The 22206-nt window shown below is 35.1% G+C and overlaps 1 long non-coding RNA gene across 1 annotated transcript; it reads left to right on the forward strand.

The window, feature by feature from the left end:
* Nucleotides 1–1837: 1837 nt before the first annotated feature.
* Nucleotides 1838–11347, forward strand: LOC149786221 (uncharacterized). The gene is made up of 3 exons (XR_016425189.1): nt 1838–1995; nt 2810–2935; nt 11178–11347. It is a non-coding gene; the product is annotated as an uncharacterized LOC149786221 (long non-coding RNA).
* The last annotated feature ends 10859 nt before the right edge of the window (nt 11348–22206 follow it).

A 22206-nucleotide genomic window follows, 5' to 3' on the forward strand; every position in this document is an offset into this window, starting at 1 on the left:
TGCGTTACCAAATTCCATCAGAATGATTATCATAGGACCATCTGGATCGGGTAAGACGCAGTTATTACTTAATCTGATAATGAGATGGTTGAAATGGGATAAATTGTATTTAGTAGCACCATCCGCTGATGATCAACGATGTTATGATGTACTTAAAGATTTCAATGAAAACGCGCGATTACTGGATGAGGGTTATGATGTTATAGAGTTTATAACCGATATTGGTGAAGCACCGTCCGTAGATTCCATAGACGGATTTATTAATAATTTAGTTGTATACGACGATGTGATGCTAGATAAACAATCAAATCCAGCCAGAATATTTTCCCGAGGGAGACATAAAAATACAGACGTGATCTATGTTACTCAACGATACACACAAATTCCGAAGGTGATTAGAGACAACTGCAACATTTTAGTTGTGTTTAATGGCGTAGACACACACACACTTAGAAATATTCATCAAATTTGGTGTGGTGGTGACATGGATATAATTAAATTAAAAAATTTCTTCTCACGAGCGCAAGCTACTCCACATGGATTTATAACAACAAATCTACATGGTCCAAGAACAAGATATCGTGTGGGTCTTGATAAAATATTTGGGTAAATTAATAAATTTAATTAAAAAGATATCATTCATATAATGAACAACTGTGCGTGGCTGCGTCAAGGAACGACTAACAAATGTGATAAAAAATGCCGTGGAGAATATTGCAAGAAACATAATTATCTTATGAAGAAAAATTCTCATGCTGGTCCACGAAGTTGTGTTGGATGTAACAACGGCGTTAGAGGATTATATCAGATTTGCAAAAATTGCGGTGGAGATCGATATCGAAGTTTGATGAACTATTACAGAAAAAGAAAGAACATAAATCCAAAAATAGAAAAACCACCATCAGAACTTGAATATTACATGAAACATAGAACAAATTCCCATGATTCAGATAAAGATTCCGAAGATTCCGAAGATTCCCATGATTCAGATGAAAAAGAAAAATATTTATCAAACTTGATATGGTGGTAAAAATTTCTTTTACAACATGAATAGCAGCAGAGAGGGGGCGTCTACAATTCTTTTTGGGACAAACAATAATCGTAGACGTGGTATTGACCTCTATGAAGGGTCACTATTTTTTTTGGGGTCCAACACAAGGGTGACCACTCCCTTAAGTGGTCTGATCGCCCTCTCTGCTGCTTCATATTTTAGTAGGCCATCGCGGTTTGTTTGTTTACCCTTTGGGTCGCCTCCCTAATCAGGTCTTGTCGTAGCCTCGGTAAATTAAATGCTTAGATAGCTCTTCATACCATTTTAGGAATGTTTCATCGTCGGAGAAAATTCTGCGTATTCTCAGTGAATGGATATATGGGATGTTCCTAATGCATTGTTTTGGACGACAGCTGCTTGGGAGGAGATACTGGTGTTTGGCGGTTTGGTTTGGAGTATATGTCTGTACGGAATTTGCTTTAAACCAGTCTGGTTGTTGTGTCCAGGAAGATGTGGTTTGAGTTGGAGACTTCTGCCATGAATTTGTTTGAGGGATAGAAGTTGTTTGCCGTTGATATGAAATCATCCAGACTTTCTCTTATATATATATATATATATATATATATATATATATATATATATATATATATATATATATATATATATATATATATACATATATATATATCCTGTAACAGAAGTTCCAACCTTCTTACACTGGTTTTTTGTGCATCGAAATCAAATACTAATTTAGCTTTTAATGGCAAACCCTTTAATTACGTTGATAAGCAATGTTTAAAATGCTGCCATATCATGATCTTTGTATCTAATTATATATCAAATCGTGTCGAGATAAGACGCAGTACGTTTAACAGATACGAGGCAATTCGTGAGAATTTGGTTACAGGGCATATGCCATTGTCTTTATATAGTATAGAACGGGATAAATAATAGTCTCACCATGAAGGGAAGTTTGGTTTTAATCTCCATTATTGCACTTATTGGTAAGTTTGAGCTTAAGACAGTATTACTTTCCAAGTAGATCTTCGATCTTAATATATAGCGTTTGCATTTTTATTATCTTAATGCAAGTTTGTTAGTCCGTCCAGTCTTTTTGTGCTTTACACGTACGAATTTCAAATCGATAGAAATATTCATTTTCATAATTCTCCTATGATAAAATCGTTATCGAGGATATCAATATGTCGGTGTTGTATTGGTTTCCGAGAGCCGATTGGTCTAATGCACTCGATTTTATAAATCGCCCACATATCTCACCCTTTCCGATTGATAATCTCAGCTCAACCAGCGCGGGTATGTGGGGAACGCTTGCCTGTAGTTTCCCTCGGGTCGGTCGTACTCCTGCTATCTGCTCGAATTCTTGCTCAAATCAATACACTGGGAGCCATTTATAGCCTATAAAGTATTGTAAAGTGTCGTTACACCCAACAAAACTATGATAGATTTTGACACATCTTTTTTCTTATATTTATTGTGAGTTATCAAGCAAACATATGTCTTGCTGAAATACTTTCAAGAATCATAACGTGTAGTCTATTTATAACAGAAAATGTATTAGATCACAAGGTTAGAAACTGCTTAAAGTAAAATATTGCTTTGAAATATTAAACCTCAAAAAGATAGAGAGTCATCTAATATGATCCAGCAAGTTCTTTTCATATAATACAATGGAAGTACTGGTGAAATATTTATTGTAAACAAAAACTGTTAAAAAAACGGAAAGCACATACATAACGAAGTCTGCAAAACGCTTCTGTCATCGAAGTAATAAACTCATCTTGTACATGTATTCATTAGGCATATGTCGTGGGGAGGTATGTTTCAAGCCCCAGGATTGTAACCATGAATCGTGCCGTGGCAGCCATCTTGCATGTCACCAGTTCATCTGCACCTGTGACCCTGAAACGAGCAGTCCACATAACGGTAAGTTTTGAACATACGTTTATTCCAAGTTGCAACTAAGCCCCTTCACATTAGTTTTTGTTGTTGTTGTTGTGGGGTTTAACGCCATTTTTCAGCACACGATAGGCTATGTATGGCGGCCAGTATTAATGTTGGAGGAAGAACCCGGGAAACCCCCGGGAAGAACCACCGACCCACGAGAAGCTACTGGCAAGCTTTCTCACATACCCACATTGGCCGAATCCTGGACTGGAACCGACGCAGACAGAGGTGAGATGGGAGTGATCCGTAACGGAGAGCGATTTAGACCACTCGGCCACTCGCCCCCCCCCCTCCCCTTCAGATTAGACGGCTTGATGTGTCCAGCCTGGTGTTATCAGCATTACTTCAACATCATGATGGCACCTTTTACTTAAGCACAAGTCCATAGTCATAAAACTCTGTGAGGATAAAATATGTACTCGTGCTTAAATCTCCACATTTTAGTTTAGCATAATCAGTTGTACTAATGTGAGAAACATAACCGTTTCGGAACTGTATTTCTGTTTGTATCTTTTGGTATGTCTACATACCTACCTAACTTGATTGATACTTAGAGTTTTTCTGAGTTCATATACTGAGCTCAAACAATTTGGGAACTAATGGGCTTGGTTTTTCGTTCGTGTTCAAAACCTTTTGCAGATACGAATGGTATAACTGTTGCACATAGGAGCCAATAATGTAAGAATAACGATAGTCACTGATTATTGTGTGCATACATCTGAAGTAACAATCAGGAAAATGTTTGAAACTTCGGGCTTCACTCTTCGGATTTCAACTTTTTTCCACGTGATCCGGAAAACGTTTTCAGACAGCACACTATGTGTGATATATATTAGCTAAATTTGACAATTCATTCTTGACCATATGAAAACGATTGTCAAAAAGGGATTTAAACTGATCTGTACAATTAGCCAAACATGAGTACAGGGATTTAGGCCACTTTACATCACTATTCCGTCATTCGTCATTTTATAGGTTAGCCAGGCACATATTTATTGGAGCAGCTGGACATATAAGTGCTGATATTAGTCACTGGAGCATTTGCGTCGGAGGAATAACCGCCGAACTATACAGTTACATAAAATTAAAACTATTTCATTTGAACTTTAAAAGAAGAACACGAGTAGTTCAATCATGAATCAATGTCAAAATATAGAAGATAGAAAGAGCTGATAAAGTGCGCCATTACCTACGAAATTTTAAGCACAAAGATCAGGCAAAACGCCATATTTTTGACTGGAAACATATCTGGAAATATTAGGCTGTAATAAGAAAAACAAGGTAATAAACAAACTTCCGATTACATTCACGTATCACTTGACCTACTATGCAATATAATGTTCTGAAAGACTATTCATTTTAATGGGAAAGTCAACTAAAAATGCCAGGCTTTGAACTCAAATTCCGGTAAACTTCTTGTTTACCACTATGATGATGACAAAAGTCAGGTAGGAAAAAACTTTATCTACAATTCTCAGTAAGGGACAACAATGAAGCACATAATATAAAAAAAATATGCAAAAGCTATCTACGCATATCCCGTCATTATATAACTATTTACTCATTTTCCATTTTGATGTGACTATCGATGCATTGTATGTATAATTATTCTCGCTTAATTATTGTGACTGACGTCATTATGATGTCACATTTCACCTGATATATGCACTTTGAAATGTGAGTTGTTTAACTGAGTCAAGGCGATTCAGTCGAGTCAGGAAAAGCGGAATGAATTCTTGAGAAAAATATTCAAGTTGAAATAATTGATGACGTCTGATATCATGTGTGCTTTAAAGTATTATAATAACTTTTCGCAATATCTTTTTGAGTTATTTGAAATTCTAGCCAATAAATAATTCTCTGCCGCACGAAAAACAAAAGCATTGTCAGCAATTAACAAAACAATGGAAAAAGGAGATATTTTGTAAAGTAATATTATTTTTGCAGATTTATTGTGAAAAATTGCAAACATTAACGACGAATTACCAGCCACGTAGCTGCGACACTCAAGGCTACATTAAAAAACTGCTATTGAAATTACAGGTGCTTACTGGCAGAGAAATAGCTGATGTGGAAGTTAAGGATGAGATAATCGCCCTATTACACTTTGAGTATAGTCGCTTTATTACACTTATCACGTATGACAAGCAAATCTTATGAAGGACAACTGCGGTCTTAAAAATTATATTGGTGATGCCATAATGAAATAACAAAGAAGTAAATAAACCTGAACAAATTTGTTTCCAATAAATTCATATTATTAAAGAGATTTCCATCCGTGTGTTCTTTACAATTTTCACTTTTGTATATAATGGAAATGTAATTATTTATTTATCGACTTACTGACTCTCTGAGTTGCGTTGATATTTATCTAAATTAGAACCGTGACAATATTTTATTCGGATCATAAGTATCATAACAAATTTACAATATATCTGTATGCATATTTCTACCCTTTATTCCCGCTTAACTCGTACTAGGGATCAAAAGGGTGGTAATGTGTAATGTGTGTTACTTTTGTCTACAAGGGCATGATATATACGTAATAGGGAAATATAGAAGTATAAAATCACTCAACGTTTCCAAAAGCAAACAAATCTTTTCTTAAGAAGCACATACAATCCATGCATAAAGCATAATATCAATGCACTTTAACTTTTACCGTTTTCAAAGAACAGACAACCAGAAATGTTACAAACCTATAGCAAACCATTAATTTCAAGCCTAATTCTTACTTACTTAAAGAGTATAGTAAAATCAGTGAGTACAATGAATCTAGGGTGGTTAAAAGTATATTTGTTACAAACTGAATAATAAGCCTGCCTCACTTATCAGTGGATATTTTCGCAAGAGAATATTTTGCCACTTTTTATCAAGCGAAAAATGTTGTGTAGTCTTTTAGTGGTAGAATTAATGTGGACGATAAAAGTGTGACACAGTTCATCAAATTATAAATTCCATTTGGCTCAGTACAATCTTAATATCAATGTCAAATAAATTCTGGATTGTAAAAGTGAGTTAATGCTTGTCCTTTCTTGAAAATTCAGGTCATTAAAAAGTGAGATGTATATTTGATTGGTTGGGTTCATGATAATAATAGCTTGCATTCATGCAAGAAACAATGATAACACGATTCTTTCATGCAATCGAATCAATGCTGCATAGTTATAGTCGAGACCAGTGGTACAGACCGCATAAATATAATACAGACAAGGATAATTGATAGTTTATTTGATGTCTGATGAAAACTTAAAAATAAGCGAATGTGAAAATGAACGTGATATAAAATGACAGCCGGAAGCGATAACTTGGGAAAGTATTTCAGAGGAAGAACATTAAAAATGCTACTACAAACGACAGGAAGAACAAAAATTTCTTTAGACCAGCTAGAATAATATAAAAGGAAAAGAATCAATACGTTCATGTGTTAATAAGTTTTAACTGGAACAGAACTGTCACTATGCAGGAATTCATATTTATCTAATCTTCTCTCAAGTCAAACAGATAAGAACAAAATGTTTAAACTCAAATACAAAATATAGTGTCCAAACAATCAAAGAACTGAGGGAACACAAACAAGTATGTTACGATGAAAGAAATGCAAGGTTCCATTTTAAACATTTTATATTTTAATCGTCAGCCCAAATTTCATCGGTTCTTTATTGTGACTTTAAATACGTTGATAAGTTAACAATAACAGAAAATTATGGGATGTCGAAGACAGACGTGTAGCATGAGTACAGTTAAAGTTGGACTGAAAAATAACTACAAACAAACAAACATCTTCTTGATTCACCTAAAGACAATTTACAAGGAATATAATTCAGTCATTTATGGAGGAACTGCTTGTTTTCAAGTTTTTAATTGTTGTTGTTGTTGTGGGGTTTAACGCCATTTTTCAGCACACGATATGCTATACATGGCGGCCAGTATTAATGGTGGAGGAAGAACCCGGTAAAACCATGGAAAGAACCACCGACCCACGAGAAGCTACTGGCAAGCTTTCTCACATACCCACATTAGCCGAATCCGAGACTCGAACCCACGCAGACAGAGGTGTGATCCGTAACGGAGAGCGCTTTCGGCCACTCGGCCCCCCCCCCCCAAGTTTTTAATGACTTGTCGGGTATGATTGCAAAACGTATTCATCATGGACTGCAATCAGAATCCTATGATTTTCACGGTAAAAGAAAAAAGAAATTATGATTCAACTAACATTTGTAAATTTGTGACAAAAATTTTTTTTGACACAAAGACTCTGCAAGCAACATTTGAAGTTTAAACATCAAGCCTTCATTCCACTATTTAATCACAACTTGTTTGGAGATAATTCAAACCTATTCGTCGATTAATTTGGGGAAAGAAGATATGAAAAATGAATTAAAATTATTTCGAGTAATGAAGAGAAATATTGTTGCGTCAGGTTGTAAGTTGAAAGAAAAAGATGGAAAGAAACTTCAAAGACAATACCATAAGATTGATATCATTCTTAGTGCAGGCGCTTGAATGGTAGCCAAGAATTTAAATTATGATTAGTTGGTAGAGAGTATTAGACATTTTGGAATTATGCAGGAAAGGTTCCTAGATAAGAGAAAAACATCCTTATAAATTCAACGAGACAACTTTACCTACATATAATTTTGAAATTAGTCATTTTTCCATTTCAGATAATAACTGCAAATATGCCAAGGATATGTCACACTTCAATTTTTAAACATTAGGAAGAATTCGATATTATTATTTATTATTTGAAAAATACTTTGGTATCTATGTTACACTTTGGAGGAATTTCGAAAGAGAACATCTATAACGACCTTCAAGAACATAATACGAATACCGCCGTTTTCAAAGATGAATTTTCATTAATTCCGATAAGAAAGTCTTTGCTTTTATTTTGAGATAAACTTCATATTCGTTTTATATAACTCACTGAGACTGAATGTTACAAAGGAAACAATAATGCACTATCAAAATGAATTTAAGAATAGAAGTGTAAATAGACTGCGCGTTTAATCACAATGACAACTGTTCAGGTTTTACAGTTATTATATTCACTATCAAAATTAAAACAAAGTAGCTGCATCTTGCACTAAAAGCAAATGTTAATTAATTTATACTATAATTACATTGCCATAAGACTATATATCCCCGAACTAATTCAGTTATATCTCCAATTTACAATAAACGAACATGCTATATTCGTCCATTGCACGGGTAATGGGAAGGAGTAATATATGCTAAATAAAACATGTAACCGATATCGCCAAATATGTAATACTTTCCTCAGTGCTTGCAGAGGACATAAACATACACATAGTTGTGAAAATCCCACTGTTTCTAGCACTTCGTATTATTTTTAGCACCATATCCCCTCACCATTTTGATACCAAACTATTCAAAGCATTGAAAAGAAAAAGAAACAAAGAAGAAAAAACTTAAACATTGTTTACACCTACAGGCAAAAATAGTTTGGGGAAAAGCTACTAGTACAATACTATCATACATAGCGATGTAATTCAGGAACAACAAAAAGACTTCAAAGCGAAGAAGAGGGAGACGATGCAAAATTAAACATGTTTTATCTCAACAATAGTCTTACATTATAGGAGGACGTCCAATTAAATGCATGCATAATATGAACGATGATGATAATCGGTATATAGCTACTGCCGAAACTTAAACTTCAACTCATCTCATCTTGCGATTTCTCCAGCTCGCTCGGTGACCGCTCAAGTTCAGCCTACAATCTCCACAGTACTTCAACACAACTCATCTTGCGATTTCTCCATCTCGCTTGGTGACCGCTCAAGCTCACTCTACAATCTCTCCGGTCCTTCAACCCAATTCATCTTGCGATTTCTCCAGCTCGCTCGGTGACCGCTCAAGCTCCCCCTATGATTAGACCATCTCGCCCTCTTAAATGACTAACACTCAGTCTCGAGTACGTTATCTCACATATTTTGTACGATTGGAGTTACATATTCTACTTACCTAGAGAAACTAAAATCCCGGCCACCGTCTCAGCTGACTGTCCTAAAACAACCGTTCCTTAATATAGTCTGTTTAACCTCAGTGTAATTGATAAGGTCAACGCAGTGCAGTTAGATTAGTTAACAAAAGGAAAATGCAAGCTTGGGTATAATAATTGTCTTATCAGTGGAAGGCAAAATTTTCATCTTCATGCCGAGCTTTAAATCTGTCAGATCCCTCATCTTCATTGCAACTTTTAAAATATATTATATCTGTGATTTTCAGACCGAATTGTAAAATCTAATAGATCTGTCATCATAATTTTAAGTTGAAAATCTGTCAGATCTGTCATTTTCGTACCGAGTTTAAAAATCTGCCACATCTGTCATCTTCATGCTGAGTTTTAAAATCTCAGATTATCATCTTCATACCGACTTATAGAATCTGTCTGATATGTAATGTTCATATAAAGTTTGAAAATCTAGAAGATGGAATTGTATTAACGAAAATTAATCTTGCTAAATCCGGTGAAAAAGTGAAAATTTGCGTCATTCTAAGTTACAATATCGGTAACGAGTGTAACGTTTATTATAATGATCTGCTGTTATTTTTGGTATCCATTATTGTTATATGTTCATTTTCTTTTCTCCGTTAACTTTACATTGTCAGAATCGTGCAATATGTTACGATATTGCACTCACATGCACTTCATATTGCACTCACGTGTGCCCAATAGTGTATTAGGAACTACTTTGTAAACAAATCGTGTACACTCTCGTAGTAGCGACTTTACGTTTTGGTTGATTAAATTTGTTTCTGAATGAACTAAAGAAGATGTTTCGTGGAATGCCACATACCAGCTGCTTTGCCACATTCCCCGTTAACCTTTTTGATACAATGTTTCGGATTAAGGATAGCTATAGAAGCCAGATAGGGTCCTTACAAATAACATGCATGTGACAATGCATACACTGTCTTCTTCAGCTAGTAATAAGAATGGCAAAATATACTTATAGTTTTACGTCCTGAATTTCCTCAAAATGTACTTTCTTAGTTTTGCAAATCCGAATTACATGAGCCATGTCAAGGGTTACCAAGATTAATTACACATTTCGAAATTGTACTTTAATTTCGACTATATTCCAAGTGCAATTACGTCCTCCTTACTGCACTCAAATGAAATAAACATATTCCATAGCGTCTTTTTGGTAATTGCAATTTGAAAGACGTCATATATCCTCCACATTATGATTTCGAACATTCAGTGACAGAAACACAGTTGCAGATGTCCACACGCTGCTGAAATCTGATATACTGATGTAGAATTGGCACAAATAAATCCAGTCCTTAATCACGAAATTTTCTAGAATCGAAAACAATACCAAAATCTATTCATTCAAGATCAAATGGAAAAGTTGCTGCAATGCGCATTCATTCACAATATGACTCCAAATTCAATTTTAAGTAGAACTAAACGCCATTTTATTTCGAAAGTTATGTTTAGCGCGCGACTAAGTTCAAATTTATTTGGGTGGAGTTATGTGCAAATTAATAATGTTGCTGTTGTGTAATGATGAATCTTTACTTGTTTGCTTAGTTTGGAATACGGCATACATTCAGGTACTTTGTTTCTTGTAGTGTATATTTGTTTATACAATTAAGTCTTAGTTAGAATTACAACAAAATGAGCATATGATATAAAGGTTACTGCATTTGTATGGGAAAATATGAACTCGTTTTGTCGGATGGATATACTGCACTCCCAAGGTCGTGTAGTAATTCCATCATAAAAACTCATTCATATTTTCCAATACAAATTAAGTAACTCATAAACACCGTTATGGGATAGGAATGCACACATTGAAAGACTTTCTGTGGTATGGGAATCTTTTGTAAATATGTATAAAGCTTAATTTAATTAAAATCCACTTTTATAGATATATGCATCACTGCTTAATGCTCATGTAGTTGGATTTACCTCTCTCTATTTACCTGTCTGTCTATTTATCAATCGCTCCTTTCGATCGCCCGCTCCTTCATGCTTTTGTAAAAATGAGCGTATAATCCAGGAAGCATTTTAGAGATAGATAGATAGAATCATAGATAGATAGATAGATAGATAGATAGATAGATAGATAGATAGATAGGTAGGTAGATAGATAGAAAGAGACATAGATACGGAGATGGATAAATGTTGTACAGGGATGACAGCCCGTTGACATATTTATCTTGCATTGTCCTCTCATTTCAGGTTGCATTACTATGGACGACTGTGACCGTGTTGGTCTTTGCCTGAAACCAGGAACGAGATTAACTTGCATCGATAACCAATGTAGTTGCGTGTAAGATGGTTGAAACATAGGCACCAAACGATATGGATCGTTGAAATTATTCTTTGAATTAAATCTTGCCCTACTCTTTGATTTGTGTCCGTTAAATGTGTTTCTCAGTTGGTCTGTCTAGCTGTGCATTTATTAATGTCACATACATACATACATACATACATACAGACAGACACATACACACACACACATACATACATACATACATACATACATACATACATACATGCATACGTACGTACGTACGAACATATATGTGAGAAATCTTGCCAGTAGCTTCTCGTGGGTCGGTAGTTCTTCCGGGGGTTTTCCCAGGTTCTTCCTCCACCAATAATACTGGCCGCCATACATAGCCTATCGTGTGCTGAAAAATGGCGTTAAACCCCACAACAGCAACAACAACAACAAAAAGATGAATTGCTTCAGCTTGCCAGAAAATGTGATCGTTATGAAGCAAATGCTACATTAACGAAGCAAGAAAAATATTTGGGTTCAAAACTTGATAGAAAATAATTTTCTAGATAAGAGTGCTTTGGAGTTGATTAGTAAGTCTGTATCAGACTGTAACATAAAAGTGAAAGAAATAAAATTAAAAAACGATTTGGAATCAGATGTAAGAAAGTTTGATTTTCAAGAAAGACTGGTGCAGTTACATAAAGAGGAAAGAGAGACTAAAATTTAGCTGCCGAAAGAAGAGAGAGAGAAAAAAAATACAGTTACAGAAAGAAGAAAAACAAATGCAATTGGAGAAAGAGGAAAGTGAGAAACAAATGCAAAGAAGGGAGAGAGACAAATGCAAAAAAGCAACAAAAATTAAAATAGAATTGCAGAGAGAAAGAGAAAAGGAAGAAAGGGAATATCAATATAGATTAAAAGAACTGGAGCTGGCAAGTAAAAAGCACATCCTTACTTTACATAGAAATTCAAGTTTTGATGTTACTGAGAATATTAGGTTAGTGCCTCTTTTAGAGAAAAAGAAGTAGATAAATATTTTCCTGATTTTGAAACAATTGCTGAAAATTTGAAATGGCCAAAAAAGCATTAGACTCTTATTATTACAGAGTGCACATTTGTGGCAATGCCAGAGACATCTATGATTCCCTTCAGTACAACAAAGTGCTGACTATGATCTCGTTAAAGAATGTATCTCAAAGGGTTATGAGTTAGTCCCTGAGGCTTATCGACAAAAAGTCAGGAACTATAAAAATGAAGCTGGACAAACTCATGTCGAATTTGCAAGAGAAAAAGAGCAGTTATTTGATAGGCGTTCTTTAGCCGAGAGAGCTGATCAAAATTACGAAAATCTAAGACAACTCATATTACTTGAAGAGTTGAAGAATTGCGTCTATAGTGACATAAAAACTGATCTTGATGAGAATAAGGTCGCAACCTTAGACAATGCTGCTCGTACTGCTGACGTTTATTCCTTAGCTCATAAAGTGCCCTTTGTCAGTAAGTCCTCCATTCAGCGGTCTGCATGTGAAAAAATATTCCAGCCCAATATGAGCGCTTTCAAATCTCAATCTGACACAACCTTTAGAAATACATTTTCTGATAACGATGATAAGAAGTCGCTATTTCTTACTACGTATACCTATTACAAAAGGAAAAGACACGTTATTTATGATTGCCACAAATTAAAAATCAAATACCAGCATCAAGACAGACCTATTCAAAATGCTCTTATTTCTAAGAGATCAACGTCACGGTCTTGCATTGAAAGCAATACATTTGTTGGGTCTTAGAAACCCCAGTCTGATTTTATTATGGAGAATTATGAGCTATTCCTATTGAAGGGTTCTTTATCACTCATGACAGATTCAGCTAAACCTATCCCAATTAGAATTTTAAGGGACACGGGAGATTTTCAGTCTTTTATTATCAGGTACTTTGCGTTTCTCTGAAACGTCTTCTTCTAATGAGAGTGTTCTTATTCAGGGATTAGGGTGCGAATTTGTTAATGTTCCTCTCCACTGTGTAAATGTGTCATCAGACTTAGTCTCAGTACCCGTGACAGTCGGAAAAGTGTCTTCTTTACCAAATGAAGGCGGTCGTTTATGAATAGGTAATGCCCTAGCTGGAGATAAGGTTGAGGGTAATCCATTTGTAACGTAAAAGCCTATGTTTCAATCAAAAAGTCGATCCTATTGAAAAAGAAATCACTGATGTATACCCAGCTTGCGCAATTACTAGAGCTACGGCAAAGAAAGCTCTTGAGAATGATGTTGATCATGAAAGTGTCCCTTTAGCTGACACATGTATTGGCTAGGCTTTCGATGGGGCAAATTTCACTCCTCGTTTGGATCAATCAAAGGGTATTGCTCACAGTGATCCTCTTTTAAGTACTGATTCTCTTTATTCTAATCAGGGTGTAACAGGGTATACCTGAATGGATGCTTGAATCAAATGATAACACAACACAATGTGATGAAAGATGGAAGCTTATGAAATGAATTAATAATAATAAGTATATGCTCTACAAATACAGAGTGATCCTTTCACGCTCTAAACATACGACTCATTCAGTTTACTTTACACAAACATTCACAAATAGAAAAACGAAAATGTGATTCATATATTCTCATGTAATGAGGGTGAGATTCAAATAATCTTAATTAATGAAAGCGAGATTCAAATAAGCTCATCTCGTGAATGTAAGATTCACATAATCTCACGTAATGAAAGTGAGATTAAAATAATCTCAAATGAAGGTAAGATTAAAAAAATATCATGTAATGCAAGTGACTCAATTGTACTCAGTCATTTGTACATCCTGTATGATTCACAACCACGTATGTCTCATAAATGCTTGTTAAAGCTTGCGAATTGAAACATTTCGACCTGGTTCACGTATTCATTATCAAACCACAGTTCTCTTGAATTCTTGGGTTGGTCCACACTTGTATTGGCCACACACACTCTTCATGGATCCACCATGCGCTCTAGTATACAAATCAGCAGTTCCATCTTTGTATGGCATTGATGGTCACACCTGATTTCATCCCATACAGACACACAGACTGCCAGACCCACAGTCTGATATACCCGCACACACATACGTACAGATATGTATAATAAAACATAAAAATTGTATCTACATGCTTCTAAATTAAACTGGTAATAGCAGCTTGTAAAAATTCAAAAGTTTACAACGTTTCAAATCAGCGTTGTGGTAAACATTTCACGCTATGGCATTAGAACGGAATATGCTTCACGTATCAAATAAAATAAAAATTTAACACTTACCCCTACAGCTGTGGAAAAAAGTGGAGAACGTGCACTCCTTGACAAGATCAAAAAGACATATGTGTTATTTAGAGGAGAAATTGCCGTAAAATTACAGGAGAATGAGTATTTGTAAGGGTCAAATAACCGTACATACTATGTTTTAATGTCTCTAACTGTAAGCAATCTACGATGAGATACATGCTAGTTCAGGCGCATAACAAGAAAAACAATTATCCACCCTAGAAAACGTTGTACGCATGTAGGACCAAAATAATCAAATCGTTCTAGAGCGAAACCAAGTTATTTCTTGTCATATTCTGTAACACAGGGTGACAAACAACAATCAATTGTCGCAAACAAAACGATCATGAGATCTCCTGTTTGTTTCAAAAAGAGCCATTAGTGAAACTGAAGCCACATAAGTTTTCATGTTTTATTTCGTTAAAAATGGGATTCTTATGAGAACATAGAGACCACCTGAGGTACCTGCTGGTGACGACTGGTCAATAAACTATCGAACTGTAGTTCCAAAATCTCACAGACAGGAAATTCTTAGCCTGGTCCATGAAATTCCTTTGGATGGTCATTTAGGGAATAATACTACTTTTCACAAGATCTGGAATCACTCCCATTGGCTAAAAATTAAGCGTGATGTTTGTAAATACTGCAGATCTTGTCACACTTGTGACATGAATGCTCACCTACAACATATTTCTGCATTTGATGAAAGAACACGTTATTTGTAATTGCTACAAATTGAAAAACAGGTATCAGAATCAAGACAGAGCTTCTCCAAATGTTCTTATTTCTAAGAGGTCAAGGTCACAGTCATGTATTGAAAGCGATACATTTGTTGGGTCTAATTAACCCCAGTCTGATTTTATTATGGAGAATTATGAACCATTCCTATTGAAGGGTTCTATATCACTCATGAGTGATTCGGCCAATCTTATCCCTATTAAACTTTTAAGGGACACAGGAGCTTGTCAGAGTCTTTTATTATCAGGTATTTTGCCTTTTTCTGAGAAGTCTTCTTTTAATGAGAGTGTTCTTATTCAGGGAGTAGAGTGGAGCTTTGTTAATGTTCCCGTCCATTGTGTAAATGTGTCATCAGACATAGTCTCAGGACCCGTGACAGTCGGCACAGTGTATGTTTAACCCGTTGAAGGCATTCATTTATTGCTAGGCAACGACCTAGCTGAAGACAAGGTTGTGGTTAATCCACTTGTAACTGACAAGCCTTGCTTGGATCAGAAAGTCGGTTAAATTGAAAAAGAATTGCCTGAGTTATTCCCAGCTTGTGCAGTTACTAGAGCTATGGCTAAGGAAGCTCTTGAGAATGATGTTTATAAGGAAATTATTCAATTAGCTGATACTTGTATTAATCAGGCTTTTGATGAGGTCACTTTCACTCCTTTTTTGGATCAATCAAGGCGTCTTAATCACTGTGATCCTCTTTTAACGACTTATTCTCTTTATTATAATCAGGGTGACAAACGACAATCACTTGTCGTACAACAGGAAAAAAGATCCTAAGATCTCCTGTTCGTTTCAAAGGGCCATTAGTGAAACCGAAGCACTGAAGTTTCTATATGTTATTTCATTTAAATGGAATTCTTATGAGAAAATGGAGACCTCCCGAGGTGATGAATGGTCAGTGAACTACCAAACTGTAGTTCCAAAACCTTACAGACAGGAAATACTTAGTCTGGCCCATGAAACTCCTTTGCCTGGTCATTTAGGACTAATAAAACTTATCACAAGATGTTGACTCATTTCTATTGGCCAAAAATCAAAATCGATGTTGTCATACTGATCAAATGGTTTGAAAACCCAATCGGAAAATACCTAAGGCTCATCTATAACCTATTCCTGCCTTTGACGAACCACTTAGTAGACATATGGTAGATTGTGGTGGCCTCTTATCTAAGACCAAGTCAGGTAACCAATACCTGTTGACCATTATGTGTGTGTCAACAAAGTTTCAAGAGGCAATTCCATTGAGGAATCTTAAAAATAAAACAATAGTAAAAGCCTTGATAATGTTTTTTTTATACTCAATTTGGCCTTCCCAAACCTGTCCAAAGGTAACATTTTAAATCTCTCCAGCCAGATCAAGAATAAAATTGTAAGTCTGACATTTTCCAACCAGTTATAATTAAATTAGGCATCCAGCAGTTCAAGTGAAAAGTTAAATTTAGATGCGACAGATCGACAAAGGAGAGAATTTTTCCGTCTGGTGACAAAGTTCTGTCTCTTTTGTTCATTATTCAAAATTTTCTTCACATTATTTATTATGGCCCATACAAAGTTAATTAGAACATGAATGAATTAAATTGCAATAATGGTACGCATGAAATGTAAATAAAGTAACGAAGTATGATTATGTTGAGAGAGAGAGATAGCCAAATTAATCATGCAAATAATTTAGTTGTACCTGTCCCAAACACTGTGGATTTAAGAGATGGGATGCAATAGAACTCTATTGACTTTGGAGTAACAATTATTCTGAATTCTGAAATTCGGAATAATCTGGACCAGAAACTTTCACATTTGCAGCAACAAGAAAGGAATGAACTAAAACAGCTATTGCTTGAGTATGAGCACTTATTTTCAGCTGTTCCTAAAAGAACAAATGAAATCGACCATGACGTTGAAATTGTAAATTCCACACCTGTTAAACAATGCCCATACAGTATCGACCGTCTAGAACAGGAACATTTGAAAAAACAAATTCAGTATTTGCTGGAGAATGATTTCATTGAGCCGAGTAAATGTGACTGGAGTTCACCATGTATACTTGTTCGGAAACCAGATAATACTTTCCGCATGTGCACTGATTATAGAAAATATGAAAAGTATGACTCAAACAGTTTGTTTTCCATTACCAGGAATCGATGACTGTATTGATAAAATTGGAAATGCTAAGTATGTCACCAAAGTTGACAGTCTGAAGGGAATTAGGCTAATTCTGCTGACAGAAAGGGCAAAGGAAATTTCGGTATTCGTGACTCCAGATGGACTTTATTAATATAAAGTGATACCGTTTGGGATGAAAGGTTCCCCAAATACGTTTCACCGTTCAATGAACATGATAACATCTGGTCTAAATAACTGTGATGCTTACATCCATGATGTCATTATCGTCAACGACAGAGGGAAAGATCATTTAGCGACAATTCTTAAATTCTTTGACATTCACTGATTCAAAGGACTATATTAAATAAGGGCCATTTTCTGCCCCCCCCCATGTCCTTATATGATATATACTGTACATATGAGATGATTATCATTTTTTATGACACTAGTTTTGTGTTCATGTGTCCTTCGCCATGGATACTGGGGTAGAAACACTTTAAAAAAGACATTATTAGTAGTCATCGTTTCCATTTTTTCTCATAGATACTGCTTTACCATGAGCTATTCACTCGGTTTCGAATCTGCAATATGAATTTCTATTATTTTAGGGGTGATGAAGCTCTATACAAGTTTAGTTCTAAAACTATTCTAAAATGGTCCATCTTAGACGAAAATATAACATCGACCTTGTTCGGCAACTAATCATTGTGTCTAAAATACATTGACATAAAATGTACTTTATCATAAAATAAAAAACTGTTCCTAAAGAAAATGTTGTTTAATGTTATTGCATAATGTTTAATATTATTGGATTATTTAAATGATTGTTTTATATTATCGCATGATATGATTGTAAAGGAGGCGTTAACCGGGACATGTAAGTTCGTTTCTTCGCCGAATATATGGGTTTATTACCTTCACGGGAAATGACAAATGTTCTTGATGTATTTATGTACTTTTATACTTTTATTTTCATGGAAATTAATACACACTACTGTGCTAAATCTTTAGAAGAAAAAAATATAAATTGTCTTATACGCCTCTTGGAGTAACCTATAGTCAAACTATAATCTATTTATAAATTTTATATTCATCCGTATAGATATAATATGATCATTAAAAAGAAGGAAAACACTACTGCTTCGGCACTTTTAATGAACTTTGGAAAAATCTGAAATGTTTTAGAAGTAATGGCATTGGGTAATACAGGAAAGAAAGAGACTATAGGTATTGTACTCTCTAGACCTTTTGCGTCCATATTTAAACCAGCGTGGGAATACTGCGTTACACTTACTGCATACAGTTGTCTGTGAAATGAGAGCATGTACACGTTATAAAGAACATAAACATGTAATGAGCAAATGGCAACACAATCATTTTATTATTGTTTTGCAAATGCTATAAACCAACACTTATAGCACAGGGGTACGTAGCAAAGAAAATATCGAGTATTCGTTAACGAATCAAGGGATGGGGTGTGTGTGTGTGTGTGTGTCTAACCTGTAACAATATAAAACTTGTTATAGGTTAGACCCACCATCTCTTGATTTATTGACGGATACTCCTAATTTTCTTTGTAACGAACACATGTGCTTATAGTCTACAAAGATGGTGATTTACATCGTACAGAATTCGGGGATTTATTTAATGAATGCAAATTCCAAGGAATTTTTTGGAACAAGTTTGCACACAAACTTGGACGAAAAACAAGTAAAAGTAAGTATTTTTCTACCTTTTGATTGTTACTGTAACTATGCATGACTATACTCTCTCTCTCTCTCTTTCTCTCTCTCTCTCTCTCTCTCTCTCTCTCTCTCTCTCTCTCTCTCTCTCTCTTGTCCTGTGCACATGTATATTCAATTCTTTCTAGTGACAAACAACTGGGGTCCTCGATAAGGGGCAATGAAGAAATTCAAAAAGGTATGGAAAATTTTAGACGAATAAAAAATAACGATATATGAATACGTGTTCATGTATACCATTAAAGTAAATCTAGTCATATTATGACATTGACTACTATAATTTGACAGGTTTCGAAGGCAACGTTTGTGCATAACTATTTTAAATACTGTACACTATTCATTTTCACTATTGTAGGCAGACATGCTTGTCCATATTCCTACGCAAAAAATCTTGAGAATATCTCCCCGTAAGGCTTTTAAAAATTCTTGCGAATTATTGAGACTTTGCTCCATTTGTGGGCATCTTATTCGAACCAATAATTCAAAGGCACAGGCTTGTCCACGAAGCAAAACTGCCGTTTATGCGCCGAGATGGTGGACTTTGCAACATCAGTGCTGTATCGAAACATATGAGAATAAATTGGGAGAAGACTTAATGGAGTAACAGCAAAATCAAAAAGTGGATTTTTATCTTTTTTATACTTAGAATATAAACATAAGCCTGGCATTCACGTCCCTATTTTTTGCTAAGCTGATCGGGTTTGTAAGAAGTACTTTCAGTAACCTATATTAATTCGTTGCCGCCATTGTAGTAATATATCAGGGACCCAGCATTCTTAGCGATTTTCCCGAATGGAACTAAGACTGTACCGACTTCGCATTGGTCTTTGTCTTCTCGCTTCAGTTTCATAACTTATTTAGCTGTTGTGATATTGAAAGTCTACTAAAGGCGTTCAAACAAAGGCACAATGTTCTGAATGGAATGTTAACTGCCAAAACGTTATCCAAGGCAGGATTTGCCCACTCCGGATGAGTAGACCACGAACAGTTTTTCAGTTCTGGTGTGAAGATCCTGGAATGGGAGTTTAGGACTCGGTTTTCATGGAACATGATAGATGGTTGCCGTGCTGTCACTACCATTTTTTGACAGGGTATGATTATTATCCTCATGGATACTTTAAAATAGAGCAGCGGTCGTTTGCCTTCTGGAATGTGAGATCGCAGTTACAAGGATCTAGTACCAACGCAAGTGAAACACAGACGATTTAACCACGTCTACCTTAAAGCTATAAGTGGATTGATTAATTTGAAAGAAAATCAAATGGTCAGAGAATGATAAACAACCCAAGTCTCAGAAGTATTTCGATGCCACGACTTGTACCTACAAAATTTCAATACTACAAAGAATTCTTTAACATGATGACTGAGTGGACTAGGAAACCATTTTCTTCAAACCCCATGATGTGTGTTACTAATTAATTTATGTTGTTCCACACTGTAACAGTATATACACTGTATGGAAATGAAAGGCATTCCTGAGAAAGACTAGTATAGAAGAACACATATAGTATCTACCTTTGCAGCTACGAGAACACACTTATAGAGAGCTTGTTAAATTACAAGTGAAACCGCAAACTCGAAATCATTACCAATTATTAAACTAGTGCAATGTCCACAACACACCAAGACTAATTCTTGGAAGAGACAATCATAAACACGAAAACTCTTCGTTGATGTAAAGCTTACCATGCCACGCCTTTTATATTCAGTATTGTACCAAAATCTGTAGAAGGCGGTCAGTTGCAGTTTTTAGGACTACCAGACCCTTTTACAACAACTGTTGTTACTTTACTACTTTTTCAGATTACAAATCTCTTTTACAACTATTGCTAACTACTATAATTCGATCGAATTTTGGACGAGGTGTGGTATCGTATTAGCGACTGCTCTTTTTCGGATCTCCTTTCCCAGCAAAGTCATAAGAGACTGTTTATGAACTTTACATACTGCTATGTATATTTGATTTAATTTATGTTTGCTTTAATGTAATTGTTTGTTTGTTAGTTTTAATTGTTTTCTAATAATCCATAATATGCTATTGTAATGTAGTTGTATTTACTGGACTTGATATTTTCCAGATATTAAGTTCAGGTTTCCGAAAACCCTAATATTAGAATTTTGTATCAAATACTGACCTAGTTGTTGACCTTGATTCAGAATCAGTAACGGTTTGAGTAAGCAACTTATTTTTTAGTTATTATTTTTTATTCTTGGTGTGGGATTTATAGAGGCTGTACTGGGAGTATGTGACTTTAGACATGTAAATAGCCTCTACGTTGTTATTTCAAAATTCAGGAATTTCGCAGTAGCCAGATGTCATAGTGATGTTTTGAGAAAATATTTAAGTTGGGCTTTTAAACACTTAGACATCAAGGTGTTTATTTGTTGTGACCAGTTTGAGTTGAAATGATAATTTATGGAATTATTAATTCTTTTCCCTTGGAATATTTAGGTGCTCCTACAAAATTCTTTGAGAAAGACATTTATTGAAATTTTACTTGGAATTCAGAACTTTAATATTGTTTTATGTGATTCAATATAGAACTGTTGATACTTCAGTACTGTACTGACTATAGTATACGTCATCGCTTTCCATTTTGGTTGTTCTTCGGGACTCGAACTCGAAATCATTAGAATATTTTATTATTAGGACTTTCAATTTTAATTCTTGGATTATTCTTGGATTAATTTTTGGATTTGATTCTTAAAAATGTAAGTTTTATACCTCGTTTTTACCTTGTTTTTCTAGGGAAATAAAATGTTTGTTAAATTATACAAAGCTTGTTGTCTTCACTCTTTTCTTGTTACTGTGTATTAGAGCCTAAACGTAAAAATACAGCAAACACAAAACAACCCAAGCTTTATTTGTGTATAAAGGCAAATTATGGTAAAAGTGTTGAGAATAATGATGAATGCATCCTCCTCGCGCCCACTTTGTTATCAAAGTGATTGACTAGATCGTCAAAGTTGGGAGGCAGTGTATCTTCTCCACCCCTTTGACATGTTGATTGCTGCACCGAACAAACCTAAGAAAATGAAACTTTGGGTGAAAAATATATGTCATCACATACTTCAGCAGAAGAAAATAAAAGTCTGAAGGAAGAATAGT

The sequence above is a fragment of the Sinohyriopsis cumingii genome, chromosome 12 (assembly GCF_028554795.1).
Source record: "Sinohyriopsis cumingii isolate HCF-2022 chromosome 12, ASM2855479v2, whole genome shotgun sequence".
Taxonomy (NCBI): Eukaryota; Metazoa; Mollusca; class Bivalvia; order Unionida; family Unionidae; genus Sinohyriopsis; species Sinohyriopsis cumingii.